Raw genomic sequence first — 13330 nt, 5'->3', positions numbered from 1 at the left:
ATTTAAGCACTTCGAACCATGGCTGGCACATAGTAAGTGCTTAATAAATATCTGCTATTGTTATTACTATGGCTATTTTAAGACAGTCTCTCTGTTATGATCCTCCTGCCTCAGCCTCCTGTGTGGTTAGTACCACAGGTGCACACCTAGCTTTTTTAAAAAGTTTATTTATTTCTTCCATGAGTAAGGGAGATACAGAGGGTGAGAAAAGCACTCCCAACAGGGTCTCAATACTGCAATCCACCCCCAGCCTTCAGTCAGCCCCAGATCATGGGCATATGTGTGCCTGGTCTACTCAGGGAAGTCTCTGGATGTGAACCCAGAGCCTTTCCATGTAGGTTAGCCTCGCAGAGTGCTGTGTTTTACTGCTGTGGCTGCACATATTGTTATTTCTGAAAAATAAAACAAAACACGGCATTGTGGCAAAGATACGTCACTTCTAATCAAGAAGTGTGACTTCAAATGCTGGCTCCAAGACTTAATAATTAAGCAGTCTTGACCAACCATTCACCTCTTTGGCATCTTCATCTGTAAGGAAAAAAATGGTAATACCACACATGGGGTTGTTTCAGTGTCAAATAACAAAGCAGGTAAGAAAATTCTGTGTATGTGGGGGGCCTCAACAAGCTCCGTGCTTATGAAAATGCATATTATGAAAAGACTATGCATGGATTGTAAATTTTTGCATCAAAATAAACTTGTACTTTAATTCCATTTTTCCATGAACTTCTTGAAGCCTCTGCATACTATGTTTTAAAATGCTACCTATAGATTAGAAGAGCTATGTGTGTGTGTATTCCTTTCAGCAGTTTGTGCTGTGTTTGTGTCCTGTAAGAATAATGACTTGAGATTGGGAGTGATGCCCAGTGGGTGTTTTCTGAGATGGGGATGAGTGGGTGGTAGAGACACCAAACTTATGTTGAAAAGCCCGTGTGCAGATCCCATGAGGCAGTGTCTCTGCTCTCTCTGTGGAATAAAGGTGTGGGAATCTATTAAAAGAGAGAGAATCTCACCACTTTCATCTGTTGCTATTTGCAGTCTTTCAGGCCCAAGTGACCTCCAACATCTAAGGATAACAGCCATCTCCTGCCACAGCCATCTCAGAATGTGTCTGTGGTCTGACTGAGACAGAACCCTTATCTTCTAAGCCAATAGAAAGCCACATGCTTCAAGATATGGTGCTCACTATTAATCGAGGTGTTTTGCTACCTCTTGACAACATATGTTTGTACCTGAATTGCTTCCACAACATTAACCAGATATTTTATTTGAGACACTTTCAGTATTGCAATGTGGTCAAGGACAAACTTCTAAAGCATGACTTGCTAGTAATGTATAGAGTCCTCTTTTAAACCCATGCTCTCTCTCTGCCCCTCTTTTAATACATATGCCTGGTATAGAAAAATCACGCCTATAAACTGGAAACTTGAGTTTTTTCCAGATACCAGAAATATGATGTTAACAATGAGAAGCAGATAAGAGAAAAGAAGGCTTTCAAGCCTTGAAGCTGCATTTCAGAAATAGTTACAGATAGAGATATAAGCTATTAGGCCTTTTTCCAAAAGAACATGAGTAGAATGAAAAAATCCATCTCAGTATGGATGAAAGAAAATAAGAAATAGAGGATTTTTTCATGACAGAGTATTATAAAATAAAGCACAAACTAAATTTGAACATGTTTAAGTCTTTGGCATTTATGAGCCACCATATTTGTCATTTATATCATTCTATTAGACCTCATTTTTGACAGTTATTTATGAGCTATCAAATTTATCATTAGATCATTTTATTAGACATCGTCATCTTTACTGCTACCACTAATAATAACTATAGACCCTGCCTGGTGGAATAATTGATAGAAAACTGGGCTGCAGGGCTGGAAGCCACATGACCGATTGTGGGTTTGAGTTCCTGGCTTGGCCTGAAAACATACCAGTGTGTGTGTACATTTGCACATGCCCAGGATCCTGGTGACCTGGAGGGCTGGGGAAAGGAGATGATAGCATGACACAACCATCTCAAGTATGCTTCTTTCTCTCTCGCTCACTCACATGTGCATGTGCTCTTTCTTTGAATAAAAATAAACTTAAAAAAATAAAATAATTAGTGAGTGCTACTCTGTACTCATCACTTAACAAACAGTATTTCTTTCTTTCTTTCTTTCTTTCTTTCTTTCTTTTTTTTTTTTGGAGCTTTATTTGCTATAGGGCGCATGCACTCGCCAGAGAGATAGAGAGAGACAGAAAGTGAGAAATCACCTCCCAGGGGGATGGCCACGTCGCAATCCCTTCTCCTCCATTCTCCTCTCGGATCTTGGGCATGCACGCACACGCACCTGGTGTGAGTTTAAGCCACTGGGTCCAGGACTTGAACCACGGTCGACTACATGGGAGTTCAGCGACATAGCCATTATGCTAACTGCTGGTCCCCAAACAGTATTTCTTTTAATCCTCATCATTTCACAAACAGTATTTCCTCTAATCCTCATAGTGACTCTATTAGAAATTATTATTAATTCCGTATTACAAGAGAGGAAACAAAATTTCAATCTTCAGGTAATTGACCCTAAACTACAAGATTAGTAGTGATGCCATCTGAATTTGAACACAGGGCCAGCAGGTGGTGTAGTGGCTAGATTTGGCCAAAATCCACTCCCACATGACTGACCACAGTTTGAGTCCCTGACCGGCAGCCTGAAACACATAGCACATGCTCAAAATCTTTAGAGGAGAATTGAGAAGGGATTGTTGTGTGACCATTCCCCCAGAAGATGATTTCTCACTTTCTCTTTCTCTGTCTCTCTCTCTCTGTGACTCTGGTGAGCACAGTCCTTTAGGAAAAATCTCTCTTAAAAAATGAATAATCATTTGAATAGAGGTTTCTTTCATCTGAAGCCTGACCTCTAAAATGTCATACAATACCACTGCTGGCTATTGGCTTTCTTTTTCAAATCACGCTTACAATTCAACATAATTATTTTTATTTAAGGAGGAACTGTGGTTTCATGGGGACCAACAGAGAACAACAGAACTCCCCTACCCCTACCCCAGAGGTAGACGTGGGTCTACTGGCTGGACTTCCTGGCTAGCACACACCGGCTGGCATGTACCAGCTTCAGCGCGAATGTAATCGTGCTTTTCCCCTAACAAAATGAGGGGGTCAGCAAAAAGTTCGTGGAAAATGGGTATTATGAAAAAACTATGCATGGATTTCTAAACTTTTTTGTACCAAACTAAACTTATACTTTAATTCCTTTTGTCCATGGATTTTTTTTTAAGTTGATTTATTCCATGAGTGAGACAGAGAGAGAGACAACACTACAGACAGAGTCTTGACCCCATGACTCAACCCCAACCTCAGCCAGCCCTGGAAAAAGTTATTACCAACCTAATACTCTATCTAGCATAAGGATAAAATAAAGAATGGCCTAAATTCACTGGTTAACACCTAAATGAATAAGGAACAAGCAAACTTTATTGTGAAAGTCTTTTATACTCTCCAAGGGGATTTCAATAAGTTCATGAAGGAGTTGGACAGGAGTTCCCACATGAGAAGGCTGCTGGTGTGTATCTAGAGATCTCCCCATGTACGCCGGGCACGCCTGCTCAACTGCTGTGCTAAGGGTTCAGCCCTGTTTTAATTTTCTCATCTTTTCTTTCCTATTTTTATGTCTCCCCTTTGTTCTGCTTTGAAAGGGATATTCTCAAATTCCAAATCATTCACTGAAAATTTTATTTCTTTTCTAATATTTTTGATTTGCAGGAGATTTTTTCTTTTTAATTCTCTGAATGTTCTGTAACCTCCTGTTCTTTTTTTTATGGATACAGTATCTTCTTATCTCTCTGAAGACACAGCTTTCTTAAAGTTTTCTGTTGCTTTTTGTGTTATTTCCTTTGAATTCTTCATTTCTTCTGTTCTATCTCTTCATAGTAGGGCTTCCTGCAATACTTGGTGATTTTTGACTGTTTATTCATACTTAGGAGTGAGACGCTTGAAAGTCTGGGTGCGTGTGTGTGGGGGGGGAGTGGAGTGGGGTACTGTAGCTCATGCCCTAATGACACCATAAAGGAGTGGTCTCAACCTTACCTGTATGTAGGTTTGTTTATTTTATCACCAAGGGGGCTTTAAAACCAACGTAAATGCTGCCAGGTCAAATCCCTAGAACATCTGACTTAATTTGTTGAACCTTTGCCATTCTATTTGTTTTGTTCTTTTTAAGTTTTTGTCATAGGGCTTGTATACTCTCTGGAGAGAGACAGAGAGATAGAAAGTTAGAAATTACCCCTCCCAATCCCCAGAGGGGAAGGCCATGCCACAATCCCTTCTCTTCCATTCTTCTCTAGGGATTTTGGGCACACTAGCACATAGACCTGGCATGATTTTCAAGCCACCAGGTTCAGGGCTTGAACCATGTGGGAGTATAGTGCCTTCATCACCATGCCACTGGTGGCCCACCCTCCATATTTTTAAGAGCTCCTCATATGATTCTATTAACCAGAGTGGAAAATGGCTGGATTAGTTCCTTTTACTGGAAGTCCTTACTAATATATAGAACATGCCTTTCCTTTTGGGCTTATGAGAATCCTTAGAGGAGACTCTTTCAATCTCCTACTTTAGAGGTCTGGCTGCTGAGGAGATAGGATCCTACTGGGAGGGCCTCCCAGTCAGTATGTAGACAGGAAGGTGTGCTTGATTCTTATTCTCTGTATAGAAGTAGCATCCTTAATTGTGCCTTGTATGCCCATGTCTAGAATCAGATCATACATCCCTAGTCCAGTGGATCGGCATTAACATCAGATGACCTAGAAGTTTGTTAGAAATGCTAATTCATTGGACTTGTTGCACCAGAAGCTCTGGAGGCAATGTTCAATAATCTGTCTGAACAAGCCCTCCAGAGACTTGAATGCTAGCTCCTATTGGAGAACTACTGCTCTGGTCTTCTGGGAAGGGAGAGAGTAGACACTGGGTTTGGAGTGGGGAGAATTTGAGGAGCTAAGAGCTTTTTATACAGTCTCAGCCCGTCTTCCAGTTTCCAGCACAGCCACACTCCCACCTTTAGAAGTACCTAGGCACCAATTCCTGGTCTGAGATTTTGTCCTGGGAAGCAGTGGTTTGGAACTTCTCTCCACTATCTAGTTTTCATTGCTCCGGCATCCTAAGACAATTTCGGCTCTTCCATCTATTTTCTAGTTTCAGGACTGTATTGTTCTCTTCTTTGCTGTTCTCTTTATCAGCTCGTTCCTTTCAGTCCCTTCGCTACCATCATCAGTGAGGTTGCTGGAAAGTATTGAATCCACCAAGGTTTATCGAAACCTCATGATATAGATGAAGTGAATAAGGAGCACTGCAGGAAAAAATAAATACCTATTTTCTGTGTAGAACAAAGGAAAGAAGAAAAAGAAGCAAAACCATGTTTGTGCATGCTCATACAAGTATTTTAATATGCAGAATGGAAGGATACAATCCTGATTCTTCCTACTACTCACCTCCAGTCTCAGGGGACTAGTGTCAGAGTAGGGGTGGGGAGGAAGTTGGGGTTATTATATTGTTATTTATTTACCTCTGAATTATTCAATTCATTACAAGAGAAAGAATTGCTTTGTAACTAAAAATATTAAAAATAGATTTGCTTTGCACAAACATACATTTTTTAATTCATATAGTAACCTGTGTGATCCTCTCAGAGGGTGGCTGTACTGAGGTTTCAGAGAAGAAATATCTCTAACTCCCAGGTGTTACCCCAGATTTAGGCTGGGCCTACACAAAGCCAGCAGAATCCAAATATTAAAATATGTGAAGTTTGGACTTCCATCTATTTTTATCCCGATAGTCTAGTACAAGTAAGAGTTTCTTAGGCCTGACTGCATGTTGGACTTAGCTAAGTATGTAACACCATTAGCAGTAGCAGCAGCAAAAAAAGATACCACCAAAACACCTTATTGCCCTAACCTCAGACCAATTAAATACCCAGGTGCTTTTTTTTTTTTTTAAGAATTATTTAATTTTATTTATTCATTTATTTCTTTATTTTTAATTTGACCAGAGAGAGATACAGAGAGAGAGGGAAAGTGAGAAAGCAAGCCACCAGGTCCGGGACTCGAACTGTGGTTGACCATGTGGGAATGTCCAGCACCTTAACCACCACAACACCTGCTGGTCCCCCCCCCCAGGTGATTCTAATGATAAGCAAGGTTGATACAATTTATGTAGATGTGATTTTAATCAATTTTTTAAAAGCAATTAAACCAGTGCCCTGGTGTCACTCAGTCCTTATAAATAGCTTGTTTTACTGGATTTAAAAAATTCTTCAACATCCTAATGTCACCTAGCACAATACCATGGAATTTTCTGGTCTGAGTGTTAAAATATAGCCTAGTTTGGGCTGTGCTAGAACCACAGTGATCAACTGAGCAGTACATCTCATAGCGTTTCCAAGCTGGATGCTCTCCCGTGGGCCTTAGAGATCACGCAAGTCTTCATTTTACGCAAAAGGAAATGTCACCCAGAGGAATTCTTCAACAGATTTACTGTATTGGAGCAGAGGGAGGAGAGAGAGAGAGAAAGAGAAAAGGATAGAGGCGAGAGAAGAGAAAGTGCTGTAAAAGACTTGTATTACTTTTACAGGTTTATGTAACCGGTTTATTCTGTATTATGTTAGGAAGGCTCTCTAAGGATCAGTTTTATTTAACCTTGAAAAAAATCAGTCAAAGTCCAAATCAACTGTTGAAAATTGCTCATTTCTTCTTCCTTGTGGATTCATACTAACTCAACTCAGCTCTGGCCTTGGCCTCTTGCAGAAAGTAAAGATTAATTTTTAAAAAATCTTTCTATGTTTTCACCCAATTGGGTGAAGTCATGTTTTCTTTTTTGCAGTTTTATTGAAAACATTTTGTTTCAGAAAAAAATCCTCTTGGCTTAACCTGAACTGTCCTAGAACAAGTGGAGAGTGCGGTGTGAACAAAGCCTTGAACTACCAGCTTAGATCTATATGGCTGCGATCTATAAAAGGCCTGACTATTGCATTAAAAAAACGACAAAAACAACTGAGGTTAAAGTGAATAAGAAGACAGTGGTTAAGAGCAGAAAATAGATTATTCATGTCATAACCCAGGCCGGTAAGTTCAGGAGGGAGGAAGGAAATGAATGCTTATTGGATGAAATTTTATTATTGGGTTTTCCTGTATTGAAATCACATTACACTGGCCGCATCATGGAAGATGGCAGTCACAGCTGTGGATGGGGTGGCCAGCGACTAGAGCTCCAGGCCCTCAGCAGCCTCGGGAACAGCTCTTCAGGCTGCAGCTGGCGTCTGGTTCTGCTGGAGCTCAGCTTTCTGCCAACTACAGGAACCAACGTGACCCAACAGCAGCTCATTCTGGCCCGTGACATACGGGCGACTGGGGCCCAGTGGAGCATCCTGAGCAAGGACATTCCCTATTTTGAGCACTACACGGTCCGACTCAAATGCTACTACTCTGATTACAAGGAGCAGCTCCCTGAGTTGGCCTACTTGCACCAGCTCGTGGGCCTTAACCTTTCCTTCCTGTTGTCCCAGAACTGAGTGACTGAGTTTCCCCCAGAGCTGGGGTGCCTGCCAGATCAATGTCTACATCAAGCACCCATGTCTCTTGTGCAATACCTGATGGAGGGCAGCTACAATAAGGTGTTCCTGGCCGAGGGTAGCATCCCCGCTGAGAGCTACACCTTTTTTATTGACATCTTGCTTGACACTATCAGGGATAAGACTGTGGGTGCATTGAGAAGGCCTCCGAGAAAACCCTTTTCTCTGAGGCTACCCAGATCCTCTTTTTCAACACGCCCAAAAGATGATGGACTATGCCAAGGAGAGAGGTAGGTCCTTGGCCACAGCAACTACTGCAGTTTGGCCAACCAGCAGCAAAGCCGGAAGACACCACCATCCCTTCCACAGAACTGGCCAAACAGGTCATTGAGTATGCTTGGCAGCTGGAGATGATCGTCAGCCCACCCGGCACTGGGTGGGGCAGAGCACGCTTATTTAAAACAGGTACAGAGCAGGATTTCTTCCAATACAGGCACACTGACCCCTCCAAAAAAAAAAAAAATCACATTACGTTTCCACACTAGGCCATGACAAATGTCATCTCACATGTATATATTATTTTAAATGCACACTTATGACCTCCCAGGTATATCTGTTAACCTGTATGTACAGTCATATCATATGCTTGCATGCATTTCCATATTCCCATATGTACAAAAGTGATCTCATGTGCATGTATGATCATTTCTACATGGCACATAACATGGACACAGGTTTCTGTTACCCCACCAGCAATCCTTAGTGCTTTATGTTCCAGCTACTAGTGATATCACTGGCAGTTTCTTAAAAAGCAGACGTACAAGGGTCCAGTGGATGGTGTGGAGGTTAAAGCACTGGATCCCAAATGACCAACTGCATGGTTCGAATCTCGGACTCATCTTAAAAAACATGCCACGCATGTGTGAATGAATGTCCAAAATCCCAAAAAGAGATTGGAGAAGGGACTGTGGCATGGCTATCCTCCTGAGAGGTGCTTTCTCACTTTCCCTCTCTTTCTCTGTCTCCTGTGAGTGCACACACCCTACAGCAAAAATTAAAAATAAACAAATAAATAAAAACCCAGCTTCTTTAGTATATAATCTACACATTATAAATTTTATCTGCTTTAAAAATTCAATTACTTTTAGAAAATTTGCAACATTGTGCAAATTTGATCATGATCACCATCACCATCCAGTTTTAGAACATTCCAACCACTACCAGATCCTCTGTGCTTGTTTGCAGTCAATTCCATGCCTACTCCCAACCCCAGGTAACAACTTATCTACCGTGTCTATAAATTTGCCTTTTCTGGACATTCTACATAAATGGAATTATATATTATGTAGGCTTCTTTCACCTAGCATGATGTTTTGGGAGTTCATCCATGCCGTGCCATGTATCACTCACTAGTTGATTTCTTTTAACTGCCAAGTAATAGTCCATTGAATGGATATACTATATTTTGTGTATCCATTCACTAGTTGATATTTGAATTATTTCCACTTGTTGGCTATTGTGAACAGTGCTTCTGTGAACATTTATGTACAAGATTTTGTGTGAAGAGGTTATCTTCATGTTTCATGTATGCGGTTGTTGTGTCATATACCAAGTGTGTGTTTATAAGAAGTCAGTGAAAAGTTTTTCCAGGTGGGTGTATAATGTTGAATTCCTACTAGCAACATAGGAAGGTTCCAGTTGTTCTGCATCCTCATCAATACTCAGTATTTTAAATATTTTATTTTTTGAAATTTGCCAGAGGGCACATGCATTTGTGGGAGGGAGAAAGAGAAAGTGAGAAAGCACCCCTTCCCCATACGGAGTGGTCATACCCAATCCTTTGTCCTCCACTTCTCCTCCTTTTTGGGATTTTGGGCATGTGTACACATGCACTCAGCGTTTTTCAAGTTTCGAGGCTCTTGAACCATGCAGTTAGCTACGTGGAATCCAGCTGCCTTCACCACCACACCACCAGCTGGTCCTTAAGTAGTTTTCATTTTAGCCATTCAACTGTGGTTTAGTGGTTTTGCCTTGTATGTACATAATGATTCATAATTTTAAGTAGCTTTTCACGTACTTACCAGCCATTCGTATATATTCTTTGGTAATCTTGCTGGCTTCTTTATTTTTCCATTTTTATTATTTAATTGAGGTATAATTGACATAAAGTAAACCTCTCATATTTAGAAAGTACAACCTGGTAAGTTTTTATATATGTATAATCCATGAAACCATCATTATAATCAAGATAATGAAAATATCCACCATTTCCCAAAATTTCCTTTCGGCCATCTATAATTCCATCTAGCCCTCTCCAGTCCTCACTGCTGATCTGCTTCCTGTCACTATAGATTAATTCTTCATTTTGTAGGTTCATAAGCATTACTCTTCTTTTCCTGACTCCTTGCAGTCACCATTATTATTTTGAAGTTAGTCCATTTTGTTGTACATACTGATAATTCATTCTAGCTTATTGCTGAATATTTACCTCAATTTACTTATCCACACACTTGTTGGTAAACACTGGCATTGCTTCCACTTTCTGGCTACTATAAATAAAGCTTCTATAAAGATTCAGGTATAAGTCTTTGTATAAACAGAACTTTCATTTCCCTTTGGTAAATACCTTGAAATAGAAAGGATGGGTTACATTTAGGAATATGTTCAATTTTTAAGAAACTGCCGAAAGGTTTTCCACAGTGGTTGTACCACTTTACACTCTGACAACACTGGATGACAGTTTGGGTTCCTCCACAACCTTGCTAATACTTGGTGCGGTCAGTCTTTTTTTTTTTTTTTTTTTTTGGCCATTCTTGTGGTCTGTGAAGCAGTATCTCATGGTTTAAATCTGCATTTCCTCAGTGACTGACGATTTTGTACACCTTTTGTATATCTTTTGTATAGCCATCTGTGTATCTTTGGGGAAGTATCTGTTTAAATCTATTTATTAATTGGATTATTTGTTTTCTTATGATTGTGTTTTGAGAGTTCTTTCTATATTCTGGATTCAAGTACTTGGTCAGATGTGTAATCTGAAAATATTTTTTCCAGGTCTATGGCATATTTGTTTTTTATTTTTTTAAACAACATTATTTATGTATTTATGTATTCATCTATTTAATGGGAAAGAGAAAGAAAGAGAGAGATAAGCATCCTAAACAGAGTCTCACACTGATCCTCCCACCCCTGCCTTTTCATCCAGCCAGTATCACAGGCGCAGGGGCATATGCCTGGCATGTACAGGTTGACCTGGGAACTGAGCCCTGATCTTCCACATGGTTACAGCATTGTAGAGCACTATGCTATCACTGCACTACCACAGCTGGGCATGTTTTTGTTTTTCTTTCAACACTATCTATCAGGAGTCAACATTTTTTAAAAAATATTTATTTCATTTCATTCATTCCTTATTATTATTTAATTTTGACCAGAGAAAGACAAGAGAGAAGAAATACGAGAAAGCAAGCCACTGGGTTTTGAACTGGGATTTGAACTGTGTGGGAGTCCAGTGCCATAAGTACCACATCATAGCGCCTCAACCAACACACTACCTGCTGGCCCCAAGAAGTCAACATTTTAAATTTTTTAGAATTTTTTTGAGAGTATTAATGAATTAATCTTGAAAAATGAATTTTTATTTTTTGAGGAAATCTTTGTGACCTTGGGTTAGGCAAAGATTTCCTATGTTTCTTCTAGAAGTTTTAAAGCTTTAGGTTTTATATAATCATGTACTGCATAACAAGATTTCAATTGATGATGGACTATATATTCAACAGTGGTCCCATAAAATTATAGTAGGCTATAACCATAGAGCCCATGTGTGGGAGGCTATACTATCTAGGTTTGTGTAAGTACACCCTATAGGGTCACACAACAATGAAAGTTCCCAATAATGCATTTCTCAGAATGCATCCTTATCTTTAAGCAACCCAAGACTGTATTTAGATCTATGCTCTTCGTTTAATTACAATTTAACATGATGTGATGCTTGGATCAAAGTTTATTTTTTCTGGCATGGATATCAGTACAAATTTGGAAGATTGCTGTTTCTCCTTTGAACGTACGATGTTCCAGAAACCTCTGGATTCTGATGCATTCCATTTGTCTATTTGCCTACCATTACTCTAACTCCACAGTGTCCTGATTACTATAGCTTTGAAATAAGAGCCTGAATTAGATAGTGTAAGCCCTCCAACTTTGCTCTTTTTTAATTTTTTAAAGTGTTTTGGCTATTCTAGGCCCTTAAATTTCCATATGTGTTTTAGAAGTACCTTATCAATTTCTACAAAATAGCTTGTTGATAGGATTACATTAAATCTGCTTGGGGAGAACTGACATCCTAACCACACTTGAGTCTTCTAATACACAAATATTGCATATTTCTCAACTTTCTTAGGTTTTCTCTAATTTTCCTTAGAAATGTTTGTTTGTTTGTTTGGTTTTTGGAGAGGTTTTTGCTATAGGGCGCATGCGCTCGCCAGAAAGACAGAGAGACAGAAAGCAAGAAATCATCCCCTAGGGGAGATGGCCATGCCACAATCCCTTCTCCTCCATTCTCCTCTTGGGATCTTGGGCATGCACGCACATGCGCCTGGCGTGAGTTTAAGTCACCCGGTCTGGGACTCGAATCACGGTCGACTACATGGGAGTCCGGCGACATAGCCATTATGCTAACTGCTGGTCCCTTCCTCAGAAATGTTTTTAGTGTACTATTCTTGCACTACTATTCTATCTTTTGAAAGATTTATTTCTAAGCATTTTATGTTTTTGATGCTATCATCAAAATTTCAACTTCTGATAGTTGTTAATATATAGAAATAGAATTGATATGTGTATATTGAGTTTCTCCCCCACCAAGAGATTTTTGCTACGGAGCATGTGCACTACTCGGAGAGACAGAGAGACAGAGAGCCAGAAAGCAAGAAATCACCCCCAGGGCAACGGTCATGACACAATCCCTTCTCATCCAGTCTCCTCTCAGAATCCTGGGCATGCATGCACATGCGCCTGGCATGAGTTTTAAGTTGCCAGGTCCAGGACTCGAATCACGGTCAACTATGTGGGAGTCCAGCAACATAACCATTACTTCATCTGCTGGTCCCCTGAGTATATTGATCTCGAATGCTGAAAACTTTTTAAACTTACTTATTAGTTCAGGCAGCATTTTTGTAGAGTCTATAGGATTTTCTTCAGAGACAACTGTGTAATTTACATAGTTATAATATCTGATATTTATTATTCTTTTGCATTAATTCATATTTTTAGCTGGTATAATTTTTCTTATGCCTGAAAATTTTCCTCTAATATTTCTTATGAGTCTTCAGGATATAATTTTTTTTTTTTGCTTTTAGTATGTCTGAAAAGTTTTTATTTTGCTTCCATTTTTGAAAGATATTTGCACTGAGTTGTAGAATTCTAGATTGGCAGATTTTCTTTCAGTAATTTAAAGATGTTGCTCCTTTTCTTCTAACACTGTTTCTGACTAGATGTCTGCTATTATTCTGACCTTTGTTCTGTTAAACATAGTGTAACTCTTTTTCTGGCTGCTTTAAATTTATTTTTCTTTATACTAGCGTTAAGACATTTGTCAGGACCAGCAGTTGGCATAATGTCTATGTCACTGGACTCCCATGTAGTTGACTGCAGTTCAAGTCTCGGACCTGGTGGCTTAAAACTCACGCCGGGTGCGCATGTGTGTGTGCCCAAGATACCAAGAGGAGAATGGAGGAGAAGGAATTGTGGCATGGCCATTCCCCCCCCCACCCCCCG

The 13330-nt window shown here is 39.8% G+C and overlaps 1 pseudogene; it reads left to right on the top strand.

Moving 5' to 3' along the window:
• Window positions 1-3103: 3103 nt before the first annotated feature.
• The window catches only part of LOC102492969 (26S proteasome non-ATPase regulatory subunit 8 pseudogene), a 25886-nt pseudogene continuing 15659 nt past the window's right edge, over window positions 3104-13330 (top strand).

Source organism: Tupaia chinensis, unplaced genomic scaffold, assembly GCF_000334495.1.
Source record: "Tupaia chinensis unplaced genomic scaffold, TupChi_1.0 Scaffold000279_1, whole genome shotgun sequence".
Lineage (NCBI taxonomy): Eukaryota > Metazoa > Chordata > Mammalia > Scandentia > Tupaiidae > Tupaia > Tupaia belangeri.
This window is presented reverse-complemented; position numbering and strand designations above follow the sequence as displayed.